Source organism: Peromyscus californicus, unplaced genomic scaffold, assembly GCF_007827085.1.
Source record: "Peromyscus californicus insignis strain IS unplaced genomic scaffold, ASM782708v3 Scaffold_11__1_contigs__length_118956290, whole genome shotgun sequence".
In the NCBI taxonomy this organism is placed as follows: domain Eukaryota; kingdom Metazoa; phylum Chordata; class Mammalia; order Rodentia; family Cricetidae; genus Peromyscus; species Peromyscus californicus.
Window position 1 is genome coordinate 67,096,627 of NW_026294402.1, and position 14,572 is coordinate 67,111,198.

General features: G+C 46.5%; 1 long non-coding RNA gene across 3 annotated transcripts in view; it reads left to right on the plus strand.

Annotated features, from left to right (window-relative positions):
* The window catches only part of LOC128095143 (uncharacterized), a 58,598-nt gene extending 47,888 nt beyond the window's left edge, over nucleotides 1-10,710 (plus strand). Inside the window, exons 4-6 of one of the 3 annotated variants that reach the window (XR_008213173.1) lie at nucleotides 5,594-5,654; nucleotides 7,003-9,795; nucleotides 10,333-10,710. This is a non-coding gene — a long non-coding RNA (uncharacterized LOC128095143). Of the gene's footprint in view, nucleotides 1-5,513; nucleotides 5,655-7,002 lie in introns of all 3 variants that reach the window. The other 2 variants (XR_008213171.1, XR_008213169.1) reach the window with 2 other exon arrangements.
* The last annotated feature ends 3,862 nt before the right edge of the window (nucleotides 10,711-14,572 follow it).

The window sequence follows — 14,572 nt, forward strand, 5'->3', positions numbered from 1 at the left end:
AACTCACAGAGATCCGCCTGGCTCTGCCTCCCGAGTGCTGGGATTAAAGGCGTGCGCCACCACCGCCCGGCATCACTTTTCCTTCTTTCTACAAACTGGCCCCTAAGTGTTCCCATTCGTCCACTAACTGACCTCAGACACCACTCTATCCATGGGGCCCCTTCCCTTTTCTTCCTCTACACCAGTGATTTTCAACCTTCCTAATGCTGTGACCCTTTAATACAGTTCCTTGTGTTGTGATGACCCCCAAACATAAAATTTTGGTTGCTACTTCGTAACTGTAATTTTGCTACTGTTATGAATCGTCATGTAAATGTCTGTGTGTTCTGATGGTCTTAGGCGCCCCCTGTGAAAGGGTCGTTCGATCCCCAAAGGGGTTTAGAACCACTGTTCTAGACTGTGTTTCTTTCACTTATTCCTATGATTGATTTGTTTTTGTGTCTCCCTTCCCTATCTAGACTCTTCGTACCCATGCTTTACTTTTCCTTGAATCTCAAGTGCATAGTAGGATGCCTGACACATGATAGGTCCCTTGTAAAGTGTGTTGAAATGAATCGAATCAGGTTGCCTAGAATTAAACGATGGTGTAGAAGAGACTTGAGGCAGCCTGAGTCCTGAACTTTACATCTAGGTAGTAATAGGGAAAGCAGCCTTGGGGGAGAAGGGGATGAGAGGGCAGTGTCCCAGCCACATGCAGGGGCCCAGCAAAAGCCAGGGGATTGAGTGGAGCATCTGGCTGGAGACTAGAGGTTGGGGAGTGTTGGGAATGAAGGTCATAAAGGCTGGGTGGGGCCAATGGAAAATCCTGAGTGTCAATCAGAGCCACTGGAATGTGATACAACATGCAGTGAACTTCAAGAAAAGTCGAGATCTGTGCACAGAGTGAGCTTTGCCCTTCCGGATACTTCTGCCTGAGACCTACGTCCTTACTCTTAGCATGTCACTGGCCTGGCGGGGCTTGTGCCATCTGGGTATAGCAGTGTGGTGTGGAAGCAGGGTGTGAACAGTGGAATCCAGAGTGCTGGAGGTGACTTTCCACTCTGGCTCGGATCTCTCTGTTGCTTGAGATGGTGAAATAGCTTCGTGCTCTAAGCCTCGGCTCTCCCCTGTAAAATGAAAGCATGGCGTGGAAAACGTGGTTCAAGAGGCTCCTTTGGTCTCTGGGACTCAACACGTATCAAGATAAGGGAGTCTGAGGGCTTATTGCTCTACGCTGGTTCCTGGCTTTGATTTGCTTGTGTGCTTTCCTATCTTCTGGGGTCCAAGCTGCTTTATTAGACTGGTCTGATAGTCTCAGTCTGCTCTACTGGGGTCAGCCTCTCAAGCCTTGACTATCTTTCCCCCCAGGTAAGTCCTCCTTAATCCTCCGCCCCTCTTGCAAACCCATCTCCAGCTCAGGCCACCATGTCTCTCCCATCTTTACCCCCATGCTTTTGATGATTATAGACATTTTTCTCGGTGCTGTACTAATTCCACCTGGGTGTTTCTGTCTCCAATCAGTTTGTACACTTTTAAAAATAAAACACTATTGCCGGGCGGTGGTGGCGCACGCCTTTAATCCCAGCACTTGGGAGGCAGAGGCAGGCGGATCTTTGTGAGTTCGAGGCCAGCCTGGTCTAGAGAGCGAGATCCAGGAAAGGCGCAAAGCTGCACAGAGAAACCCTGTCTCGAAAAAACCTAAAAAAAAAAAAAATAAATAAATAAAACACTATTAAGAGCAGTATTTATTTGTCTCCCTGCCCCCACCCTACTCTGGAGCAAAGCCAGGCTTAACACAGACATTAAATTAAGTTTTTGAGTGTTGAACTCAGTGATGTACAGGAAATAATACCCAACGTAGAGATCCCCAGGAAGCCATGTATTGGGTTTAGAGTAGAAATGACGGCATGTCAGAGGTGTTTTATACCTACCCAAAGGTTCTTTGAAGACAGGGAGACCTGGGAAGTTTCTGGTCTGTGGGCTTCTTGAAAAGTAAGGAGTGGGTAGTACAAGGGCCCAGTGATATCTCCGCCAACCCAAGGAAGAAACAGAGGACTGTTTACTGAGTGACTTTGCTGTTGGAAGCGTCCCAGCCACAGCTTGGGAACATCGGGCAGAGTTACCACCCTGCTGCCACAGCCTCTGCCAACTTGGATAAGCTGCAATGGAGTTGACCTGTCTTTTGGCTCCGACGCAAGGCAAGCAAGCGCCCCAGCAGGCATGGAAAGGAAGAAGTTGTGAAATGAAAGACACGAAAAAGAGGCGAGCATGGTGCTCCTCTCTCCTCTCCCCTGACCCCACCCCGCCACCCCCCAACTTCCCCCCACCCCGACCCCTCACCCCGGCTGCACCCCGAGCCTCTCCCCAGCTTCCTCGCCATCGTCATCTGCAAGCTGGTATAAAGCAGAAGTCTCCCCTTATCTCCAGGAGGGTCGTAGCTGTTCTAGCAGAAGGCAGGGACATTGTCCCCAGTGTGGTCCTTGGTTTGACGGGGATTAAAGTCAGGCCTCTAGGAAAGTAACTGGCTCACAAAGACATAGTGCTTTTGAAATGTAATATTACACACGGGAAGGCTCGCTGTGGGAAGTAGTTGAGCTCTAGATCTGGCCGACTCAGGGTTTTCTTCTTGATCACAGACTAGCGGACATAACCCGCCCCGAGGTCTCCAGATCCTTCCCGCCTTTGCTCAAGCTGCTGGGAGGAAAGTTTAGAAAGATGGATTTTGTTGCATGCCCTTCGCTTCTGATATACCCCAGAGCTGTTCATGTTTGTAGCCAAACTCTGCCGTGTGTCGATTCCTCTTACTGTTGGGGAAAGTGTAGGGATGAGTCCATGTGTCACCAAGTTTCTTAGCAGGAGAAGTGGTGAGATTTATTGGGGAAAGTACCCGTCATCCCGTATAAATAGATGCACAGTTAAGGCACGCACAGCGGGCAGTGTGTATGCTTCTGACTGGGTGTAAGGAACTTATTAGTGAATGCTTGTGACGAACAGCAGTCACTTGGGAGGAAGGCAGACATAAGGCTATGCTTACAGTTTATATAAAATATTAGTCAGAATAGTGATTTTGGCTTTACTTAGGAGTAGGAGTCATTTCTCTTTTTTTTGTTTGTTTGTTTGTTTGTTTTTTTGTTTGGTTGGTTGGTTAGGTTTTTTTTGTTGTTGTTTTTCGAGACAAGGTTTCTCCATGTAGCTTTGGTGTCCTGGTTCTTGCTCTGTAGACCAGGCTGGCCTCGATCTCACGGAGATCTGCCTGACTCTGCCTCCCGAGTGCTGAGATTAAAGGCGTGGGCCACTGCTGCCCAGCTCACCTCAGATTTTTTTTTATTTAATATTTAGGATACATGCTTCATTTTCTTTCTATTATATTCCTTTAAAGTTCTATATATTGCGGCTGGAGAGATGGCTCAATGGCTAAGAGCACTGGCCACTCTCCCAAAGGTCCTGAGTTCAATTCCCAGCAACCACATGGTAGCTCACAACCATCTGTAATGAGATTTGGTGCCCTCTTTTGGCCTGCATGCATACATGCAGACAGAATACTGTATACGTAATAAATAAATCAATCTTTTTTTTAAAAAGTTCTATATATCTTGGTACTGTGTATTCATTATCTGAGCTGCACTAAAATTTGCTAATTTGCATTTTTCCAGTAGTAGTTAGGAGTTCTGAAGTGAATGGCAATAATGTGATTATTATGCTGATTTCTAAGTGTATTGAACTATGAGAAAACATGTCTGAGGTGACTTTTGGTCATCAGTATTTGCTAGAAATTTGCTTCTGCACAAGTTGCCCGTGGGCTAGAGAGAATGTGTTCCCCGTGACTTAGGAGAATTAAGGTTGTTATTTATACCCACAGCAGGATTTTGAATTTCTTGTTTTCTCTGTGATTTTTGACATCATACACATGCACTGCCCCAACACATAGGCTTCAAATGGCATTCTTTCATTGTGAATTATTCATTTAATCTTTCTGCCACTATGCAATGGCATCCCTTATCCATTATATTTTTCCAACCAATTTGAAAACTTAATGATAATATTGTTATATATTTAATTAAAATAATTTTTTCTAATGTATTTTGCCCATTTCTTTATATAATGACCTCTCTGAATTATCATGTCTTAGGTGTACCTCTTAGAAGTAGTATATAGCGCTGGGCGGTGGTGGCGCACACCTTTAATCCCAGCACTCGGGAGGCAGAGCCAGGCGGATCTCTGTGAGTTCAAGGCCAGCCTGGTCTCCAAAGCGAGTTCCAGGAAAGGCGCAAAGCTACACAGAGAAACCCTGTCTCGAAAAACCAAAAAAAAAAAAAAAAAGAAGTAGTATATAGCTAAATTTTTTGTTGTTGTTGTTTTTGTTTTTTGAGACAGGGTTTCTCTGTGTAGCTTTGGAGCCTGTCCTGGAACTCACTCTGTAGCTCAGGCCGGCCTCAAACTCAAGAGATTCACCTGCTTCTGCCTCCTGAGTGTTGGGATTAAAGGCATGTGCCACCACTGCCCGGCCTATAGCTAAATTTTTAAAAACTCTATGAAGCTCAGCTGGGCACAATGACACATGCCTGTAGCCTCAGCTACTATGAAAGCTGAGTTAGGAAGAACCCTTGAGCCCAGAAGTTCAAGGACTGTCTGGGTGACATAATAAGACCATGTCTATATAAAGAAATATTCTGAGATTTCTGTCCTTAGCTGGCAAATTCAGTCTTAGAATAGTAATATGCATTTTTATTATTGAAAAATTACTTACCTTTTGTTTTATATTTACATTCTTCAACATCATCTTCTTTACTACCTTCTGTTGGGTTGATTCAGTTTTTTATTTTGTTTTTTTCTTTACTTTTCCCTTTCTTTTCTCCTGGAATTACAAGTCAGGATGAAATGGAAAAACCTTAGAGAAACTGAAGTCTCAGGCTTCCATGCTACCTCCCAAACTGGGAGAAGTCTGGCCTTTGAGCTCTCTTGTTTTCATGACGGGCCTAGCACCTCAAGGGTCCCCTTCAAGGATGTCTCCTGGGTCTCTGGAACCCACATCTCACAGAGCTCAGAGTTTTGTGTGCAGCTTCTGGACTTTCACAGAGAAGGCATCCAGACCTCACCCCCATGGGCTCTGTCTGGGTCAGCCTTCATCTGCCCAAAGGTATTGAAACAGTGACCGTTCTGCCTGACCCTCAAATGACCCAAAGGTCCACCAGAATGACTCCATTGTTGTTTTTGTGTTATCTCTTTGGTCTTTTTATTTCAAATGTTATTATCAATTCCTTGAGAATTTCCTGAAGTATACTTTGATCATGTTATTCTTTTTTTTTTTTTTTTTTTTTGGGGTTTCTCTGTGTAACCCTGGCTGTTCTGGAACTCGTTCTGGATACCAGGCTGGCCTCGAACTCACAGAGATCCGCCTGGCTCTGCCTCCCAAGTGCTGGGATTCAAGGCGTGCGCCACCACCACCGCCCGGCTGGGAATGAACTGTTCTTAAAAAGTGTTTGGAACATCTAAATATGTCCCTCCACTTCAGTCCTTTCATTTTTTGTTCCTAGGTTTCCCTCTGGTTGATGGACAGGTAGATTTTCTGCACTGATGACTTATTTGGATGCTCTGATGTCCTGATCTCTTCTAGAAACCTCTTCTCTCAGATGGAGGCAGATTAGACCCCACAGTCTGCCACACTCAGAGTCCAGGTAGGAAACCAGGATGCCATTCCCAGTGCTGAAGGCCCTGGGTGTGCCGTCTTTTCCCTGTTCTCCAGTTCTCCGAAATGAAGTGACAAGTCTCAGCCTTCCCAGCTGGGCACGCCCCTGGCTGTGATGGAAACATATGCATCTGGAGGCGCCTGGCACACTCAGACCTTCCAGGAGTTGGCTTTCCAATACATCCTAAGGCCCTGCTTCCTGCCACTTCTTTTTGGCCGGACAGCTCGCTCCCGCCACAGACATTCCCTGAGCAGATGTCTGAATTAACGTCTGAGCTTGGCCAACACTGGTGCAGCTGTGGACTCTGGCGTTGGCGCTCATGAGTAAATTCCTTAGTAAGCCCACAGGGCTGCCTTGATTTCTCTTTTGGGTGTGATTATCTCAGAGCAGGGCCAGCTTTGTAGGTATGAAACTATGCAGCCACACTCGGCCCCACACTCAGAGGACCCTCTTCTTGGATTAATGTTCCGATGTGGCTGTATTGAAATCTCAAGCAGCTCATGGATAAAATCTTGGGGCCTTGGAACTCATACAGCCTCCTGTAAGGAGGGACAGAGAACAGCCCTGGCCCTTGAGAAAGTGGGCGAGGCTTGCTAAGCCAGCCTCTTGGGAGTCCAGAGCGAGAAGATCATGAATAGTTGTTTGAGAATATCTTTTTAGATGTAGCGCCGTGTCTGGTAGAATTTATGCTTCCAGGAAGTTTCCCACACATCTAGACAGAGGCTTTTAGAGCTCCCGGAGAGAGCAGCTGTCCTCCAGGAGAGCAGTCGTGCTCTTCCCTACCTAGACAACTACTAAAGGTTTGAGCTGCGGCTTGTACGACTGAGGAGCCTGAATTTTTATATTTGAATTAAGTTTATTTATCTTATTATTCTTTTTGAAGGCTTCGTTTTTAACTACGCGTTTGTGTCCAGGGTGGGGTGGTATATGCTTGTGGGTGCAAAGAGGTGTCTGATTCCCCTGGAACTGAGTTATGGACAGTTATAAGCTGCCTAATGTGGGTGCCGGGAACCGAACTCACGTCCTCTGTGAGAACAGCAAGCAGTTTGAACTGCTGAGCTCTTAACTCCAGCCCCCAGTTGTTTGTTTTTAATGTAAACACCCACTTGGAGCTTGACGGAGAGCATAGCTTTGAACAGTCAAGTTCTGATCTCTGCTTTGATCACATTTTGCATCAGTTTCACAGCAAGACTTAGACATTGACCAGAAGGATTTCTTAGGTTCAAGTTTATTAATAACTAAGATGGGGCTGGGTACAATTTTTGGTGTCTTTTCTTAAGTCTGAAAAAGATCCTTTCTGCCCACGGAAGACAGGCAATGTAGCTCACTGCTATAGCTCGCAAGGAGATGCTGAACGAGTGACCTGCTGAAAGACTGCCTGCCCCACCCGATCCCAAGTGGAAGGAAAAAGGAACAGAAGAAGACACAAGAAGGCCAGAGGCCAGATTCTTGGCGATGAGTGGGAGGCGAGTTGACAGATGAGTGTGAGCCATTGCCTCTGCTGAGCTCACGAGGCTTCGTGTTGCACAGGTGATCCTGTGAATCCCGAGTGTTCTGACAGACACCCTGGTTTTGAGAGCACAGAGGTACATTCAGCGGGCTCTGGCCAAGAATTAGCTGAATGGGGCGGGGAAGGGGGTACAGTCAGATGACTGGAACCATGAATTTCAGGGATAGTTACCTCAAAAGTCTAGACTGGGAGAAAAAAACAAAACAAAACACTGCAGTGGTCCCCACTTCAGAGTAGAAACTCTCATCACTGAATCGCTGACCAATGAGGATCCAGGTAATACCATGGGCCTTCTCAGCTCGGACAGACCCCGGTACACATAGATGGTAGCTTGGACAAGAACAATGATTGACTTGTCTGAAGAAGATGCTCACCTCCTCAGTTGAGCCTAGGGACCAGCTACACCAGCATGGTGAGAGAAGTGGCCACTTAACCCCATAGACGCCTTCTTTGTGGATACTCACAACCTAACAAGAAAGGACATTTTAAGCACATCCTGAAAGGGCCTTCTCTCTTGTCGTTAGTCTGGATGAGGAAGAGGTTTTGAGATCAATAGGCAAGGAGCTACTTGGCAGGCTAAGGTCTCATTCTGCTCCATCGTCATTGTCATTCCCTCATGCTTAGTGAATCATATCCGGAAGCAAGTGGGCAAGACACACTTGGACGAAATCCTAATACAGACACCTACCTAGGTCTAACATCCTATCCGTCGCTTGCTTGTACAGTCCTCTGTGGGCTGCACCACCACCTGCAGGCCAGCCCTGAAAAGTACATGTCCAAGAAAATGGCGGTGTTCCTGGACCAAGCTGTCCGGCCAAAATAGCTGCTCTGTGCTTCTTTACTCAGAGTCTTGGAGTCAGGGCCCACAGGTCTCATTACCAGATGGCTCAACTCCTAGCGTTTAGCAGACAATTCTTCCCTCATTTCTTCTCTTTGGCTTGCTCAGTAGGAAAAGGTTTTCTTGGTTCTCAGGTGCAAAGGAAGCCTTCTACAAAGTAATTAGAACTACTTGTGTAATTCTTTCAGTCTTTCCTAATCTACCCGAAACAGCCCAATCCACTTGACAGTCTCCAGCCATTGAAATGGGGACGTTGTGCCCCAGGGGGACAGGCCTTCTTTAGGAAACTGGCTTTTGGAAAAGTTTAATTGCCACCCTCTTGAGAACAAGATCTCTTGTCCACCAGGCTGGGGTGGTTAATTAGATACAGAAGTGCAGAACCGATCACCTTCTCCAAGCGCTTTGGATCTGCCATTTCATCTGCAACCAGATGCTGCAGAGCCATGAGCAGAGACCGCAGCACCGCTTTTGGCCATCATCTGCTAGGAATATCCAGGATGCTCGGTCTTGGTCTTCACAAAGAGGTCAACCGGCCAGCGGCAGGGGCTCTGATAACTGGGCTTGGACGCCATATAGGTGTAAGTATATGAGCTGAGCTGTAAGATAAGTAAGACCAGTCGCTACAACAGAGAAAACTGGGACAAACAAGTTTGGGAGAGACGATCAAGCTCTATTTGGAAAATGTTTGATTTGAAATGCTTATTAGTTATCTGATGGAAATGTCAAGTAGAGAGATTTGCTAAGGAAAATGTCAGGACTGAAAAACATAGATCGGAGAGCTATTGACAGAGATACAAGTTAAAGCCCTGGGTTAAGACCTCCCACAAAGTGAGCATGTGTATCTAAAGAATAGAGTTTAAATGACTCAAAAATTGGGAAAAAGAGGGGTTGGGGATTTAGCTCAGTGGTAGAGCGCTTGCCTAGCAAGTGCAAGGCCCTGGGTTTGGTCCTCAGCTCCGGAAAAAAAAAATGGGAAAAAGAGAAAAGAGGCTGGCTGCAGGCTTCAAAGAAACCGACAGTGCACAGCCAAACTGAGCCAGGGTGCAGTCTCGGGCCACCAAGAGGTCCAATGAGAGGCTGGCTCAGCTGGTGTAGAGAGCTGAGTAGCGGCAGCGGGTAGATAGAGAAGAGCAGGTATTCTAGGGAGAACATATTTAAGATGAAATAAAACACAGATACAAAAATGTAGATAGACGGCGGATGGATGAATAGACAGATGAATATATATATATAGACAGTGGGTGGGGAAAAGATATATAGATGATGGGTAATTAATAGGTAGGTAGCTGCCGAAATGGACGGCTAGAAAGGGAAGTATTGAGATGCTGGAGAGAACGAGTGCTGGAAAGACTTTCCGTAAGTGAGGGAGGATCCTGGCCGCCAGTGGCAAGGTCTAAGAGGACTTGGAATCCAGAACGGGTTTGCCATCACAGGATGGAAAGGAGAACGCTAGTGAACACGATGATGGGAAACACCACAGTTGTCTTCTGGTTGCTACTGCTTTGGTAATAAAAGGAATGATGAGGTTTGTTTCTGCCAGTTTCTTCTAGCCCTGCACTGAGGCATTTCCCTAGACTTAACGTCCTTCCCTTCATCCTGCAGCTGAGCTAGAAGAGCCCAGTTTTCAAAGCTCTGGATCCTCATCAGTACCACAGCTCATTCCAGTCCTTCTCTTAAGAAGGAAACCAACTGGATGTGGAGATGTGACACGCCCCCACCCCGGCTGAGAACCCACTCAAACTGCACAAACTACAGGATACAGCCAGTGGAAGAATGGCCAGGTTAGAGTTTCCATCCACAGGCTAGGGCTGCTGGCACCCATGTTTAAAAAGCCACAAAAGCATCTCAATGTTTAGTTTCTTCCTCTGTCATGATGTCTAACTTGCTTCTCAGTTGGGCTTCCAGTTTGCCCTCACATTTGATCTCTTCCCTCCCTCTCTCCCTCCCTCCCTCCCTCCCTCTGTTTCCTTCTGCATCTCTCTTTTCCTTCCCTTTCCTATTTTCCCTCTCCCCTCCTCCTCTCTCTCTTTCCCCTCACATATATGACTGTGCTTTGGATTTAACAGGCAATTAATTCAGCTCCTCCCCCAAGGATGCTTTCCCTGGACTCTCCCCCTCTTTAGCTCCGGCGTCAGACTTGTTCCGGGCTCCCACTACCACATCCCTTTCTAGGACTCAGGTCTTCACACAAACGTGAACACAAATACGTAAAAAAGATGAATAATGTCCATAAGACATTACTGATGAGTTAAGACCACCATGATGGCTTTTCAAGCAGGCCTCTGGCAAGGAACCCTCTCCATCTCTTTCAAGTCCAGCAGGGAAAGTATCTCCTCGGGAACAGCACATCTTTTGCGGAAATGAGAGAAAGCATAGCGGGATTTGGGTTTCGAAAAGGTGAGAATAAAGAAGGCTACTTCCACCACGGAAGCCATCCTCCCTCCCCGCAAACAAACCCTCGGTCACAACACGTTGTAACTACGTTTATTGTTGCTTAAACAACAAATGAGAATGTTTCTTTTCCTCGTATAAATTTTATAGGGAAAAAAAACCAAAGACATACATTAATATAAAATGAAAACATATAATTGTACATCAATAGTTTAGTAAGTAGGCTTTCTATGGATGAACACTATCCTATTTGAATAAAAACATCTAAGTAGCCAGGCGGTGGTGGTGCACGCCTTTAATCCCAGCACTCGGGAGGCAGAGCCAGGCGGATCTCTGTGAGTTCGAGGCCAGCCTGGTTTACAGAGCGAGATCCAGGACAGGCACCAAAACTACATGGAGAAATCCTGTCTCGAAAAAAACAAAAAACAAAACAAAACAAAGATTTCAAGACAGGGTTTCTCTGTGTAGTTTTGGTGCCTGTCCTGGATCTCACTGTGTAGACCAGGCTGGCCTCGAACTCACAGAGATCCGCCTGGCTCTGCTTTCCAAGTGCTGGGATTAAAGGTGTGCACCACTCTCAGCTTTCCAAATTAACCTTTGACTAAATGAATGAGGCTATTTCAGAATCTTTATTAGGATGCTGGAGAAACGGCTAAGTGGTTAGCTGTTTCTATTTGCATTCCCCTAATAGCTAAGAACACTGACCATTTTCCCAGGTATCTTCTGGCCATCTGCCCAGCTTTTGGGATGTGTCTGTACATTTTATTCACCCATGTACTGATTAGATTGTTTTGTGATAGTTAAGTTTTGAAGTTCTTTTTAGATTTTATACAGTAACTTTCTGTCAGATGTAGATTTTGCAAAGATTTTCTCTCATTGGGTGGTTGTCTCTTCCCTTAATTGTTTCCTTTGCTGTGTAGAAGCTTTTTGGTTCCATGAGGTCCCGTTTGTCAATTCTTAGAGCTGTTTTTTATTCTATTAGAACCCTGTCAGGAAGCCCTTGCCCATCCTGTATCAGGGAGTGTTTTCCCTTGGCATCTACATTAGTTACCTTGGCTTCTCTGTGACCAAACGACCCGACAGAAGTGGTCTAGTCCGTCACAGCGGGGAAGGCATGGCAGAGCTCAGGGCGGTGGGAACATGAGACAGTGCTCCTCCATCATGGCGAACCAGGAGGCCAAGAGCTTGGCACTGGACCCAGAAACAGGTACAGCTTCCAAGGACGGCCTTTCTTTTCTCAGCCAAGCCCCACCTCAAGTCTCCCATGTCTTTTTAAGTTAGTACCACAAGCTGGGGACTGAGTATCCCAGCCTGAGCCTGTGGGGAACATTCTGGATCCAAACCGTAACTGGCTCCTCTGAACCCCTTTCTCCACTGGGCCTTTACTCTGGCTGGTTTGCTTGTCTTTGGCTTGCCTAGCCCAGTTTTAGTAAGCATCCCCCGTCAACCTGTTGAGGAGTTTGATACCCGAATACCCTTGGTATCTGAGTACCTTTCTTACCCCTTTCCTCTGTTATGTGGGCTGTGCTCAGCAGCAAAGCAGGAAAATCAATTTAGAAAGAATCTTCTCAGCCCAGCGTCCCTCCCAGCCACTCTGCTCAGTGGCCATCAACCCCTGCTCGTCTTTGTCGGAGACAAGAGCTTGTTCCCTCTCACCTTCTGGGACACAGGCCACCCTACTGAGATCCTCTTGATTAAAGTCTTCTTCGCCGTGCGTACAAGTGTCAGAATCGAGTCTGCTATGAAAGACTCCTGAGGAGAATGGGGTTTCTTGATCAGTGAGTGAGGTACAAGCTCTCACATCCAGCACTACTCGGATATCATTCTGCCCGTCTCCTGCCCGATTTTGGAGTCCTTAAAATCTTAACTTGTCCCATGGGTGTGCTACCCTTTCTCTTTACTTCTGGCTGTTGAACACATTTCATGGCAATCACTGATTCATCACACGGAACAGAATAAGAACCATTTAATATGATTATCTTCTCCATTAGATCTGTCATCATAATTAGAGCTGCAGTGAACTGTTTGCCAGGAATGATACTTCTGCCAAGAAAAACTTGGGTGTCATTTTAGAAAAATTCTTAGGTGGGGGAGGAGAAGATCAGAACCATCTGTGTGGAGGAGCCAAGGCTAAATAATGATCGGCAGAGCCCCTTTCCCCGCGGTCTGCCAAACTCTGGCCAGCCAGCCAACTGGATCTTGCCAAAGACGCTGGACTGCACCGGCTTTCAAGGTAGTCCAAAGGGGCACGCCCTCTCTGAGGAAGAGAGCCTTCCGGAAAGCCGGGGGGCAAATCAAAATCAGGCCTCATGTGCAGGCTCTCTTTAAAAGTTCCAAATAGATTTGTTTGCCACCCCACTGTTTCCAGGGCAACCACCTGAGCCAGGACAGAAGCAGAAGGCTAGACTAGGACCACCCACTGCAATTCTCATTTTATCCTGATGGCAAGAACCTCCATATCGACTCCGAGTGTTCGTCAGGCCCCTCGCTGTGAGTCACAGGAATAACATTTTACCCTGGTGGAAGAGTGCCACAGGCTGCCGCTCCCTCAACCCCCATACCGAGACGCTTTTAAATGGAACCAAACATCCCAGGGGAGTTTTCTCGGCACAAGAATTACTTTGTCACACATTTTTAGATTACACTGTAAATTATAGAGTTTTTTAAAAAAAATACATTATGCTAATTTTTTCCAGCGTGTCTTTTAGTTATTTTTAGGGACAGTGTCTTTGGAATTGAGCTTCTCTGTCAAATGTTTAAGACGATGATAAGAATAAAACCTAGACAGAGGATGCGTAAGACTCTGGCTGCGGCGGCATCACTGTCGGGTGCTCGGGAAGGAGCGGTTTGTGTCCAGTGTGGGTTTTAGCTGATGTCATGGAAGTTGATCTGGTGCAGGCATCATTAGCCTTGGGTGTGCCTTCTCGTTCTGCAACTGTTTTGGATGTGTGACTTTGGAAAAATTTGTTTCATTTTCCTAAGGGTCTCCTCAGCTATGGAGGTCTCTAAGGGGCTTCCGCTGCTTGCACTCTGTGCTCAACCGAGTTGAATGTCCTCACACCACTTAAACAGGTGGTGCTGACTAGCTTTATAAAGAATAAACAGTCTGCGAGCATTGGAGAAAATTCAGCAGTCCAAAACCCTCCAGCCCATGTTCTTCACGACGACATGTTACACTGGGAGGTTGATTCTCCCCTGGCTTCGACGGCACTTGACCCTTCCGTGTGCTTGTGTTAGAGAGGATTCAGAAGCAGGCCACAAGAACCGGTCAAGTCTTCAAGCAGTAACTCACAGGGAAGAGGTAATCCATGTGGCAAGTACTGGCTGAGGAGGCATCTGGTCCGGACTGGCAGGAACACTCCCAGCATCTCGTCATATAACCCACCTCTCCAGAAGAGATCTTTGCAATAACCCGGCCAAGTGCCCCATGCAGACTCCAAGATCACGTTACCCAAGGGCCACAGTGCAGACTCCAAGATCACGTTACCCAAGGGCCACAGTGCAGACTCCAAGATCACGTTACCCAAGGGCCACAGTGCAGACTCCAAGATCACGTTACCCAAGGGCCACAGTGCAGACTCCAAGATCACGTTACCCAAGGGCCACAGTGCAGAGCGGGCGCCCTCACTGTTGGCCCATCTGTGCTGTACCTGATTGGTAGCCACAATTAAGGCCCCGGTGTGGATTCCCTCTCTTCTTGTGGCAGTTCTGAGTGTCCCACTGGTAGAGCCTAAATCACATTTGCAGTTATAAAAGAATGCTTCCAATGACATACCACAGAAACATGAACTTTGGAGATTTAAACAAAAGAGAAGAATTCAAATCTCTGCTCTATGAGTTATTAGATACATGGCCTATCAGTATTAGTTATTGATAATTAGTATCATTAATATTAAGTAGAATGTACTCAGTATTGCTAAATCTGTTTTTCATCTGTCCAGTAGCATTCTGGTTTTTTTTTGTTTGTTTGTTTGTTTGGTTTTTTTTTTTTTTTGGTTTTTCGAGACAGGGTTTCTCTGTAGTTTTGTGCCTTTCCTGGAACTCACTTTGTAGACCAGGCTGGCCTCGAACTCACAGAGATCCGCCTGCCTCTGCCTCCCAAGTGCTGGGATTAAAGGCGTGCGCCACCACCGCGCGGCAGCATTCTCGTTTTGATGAAGTGTCCTT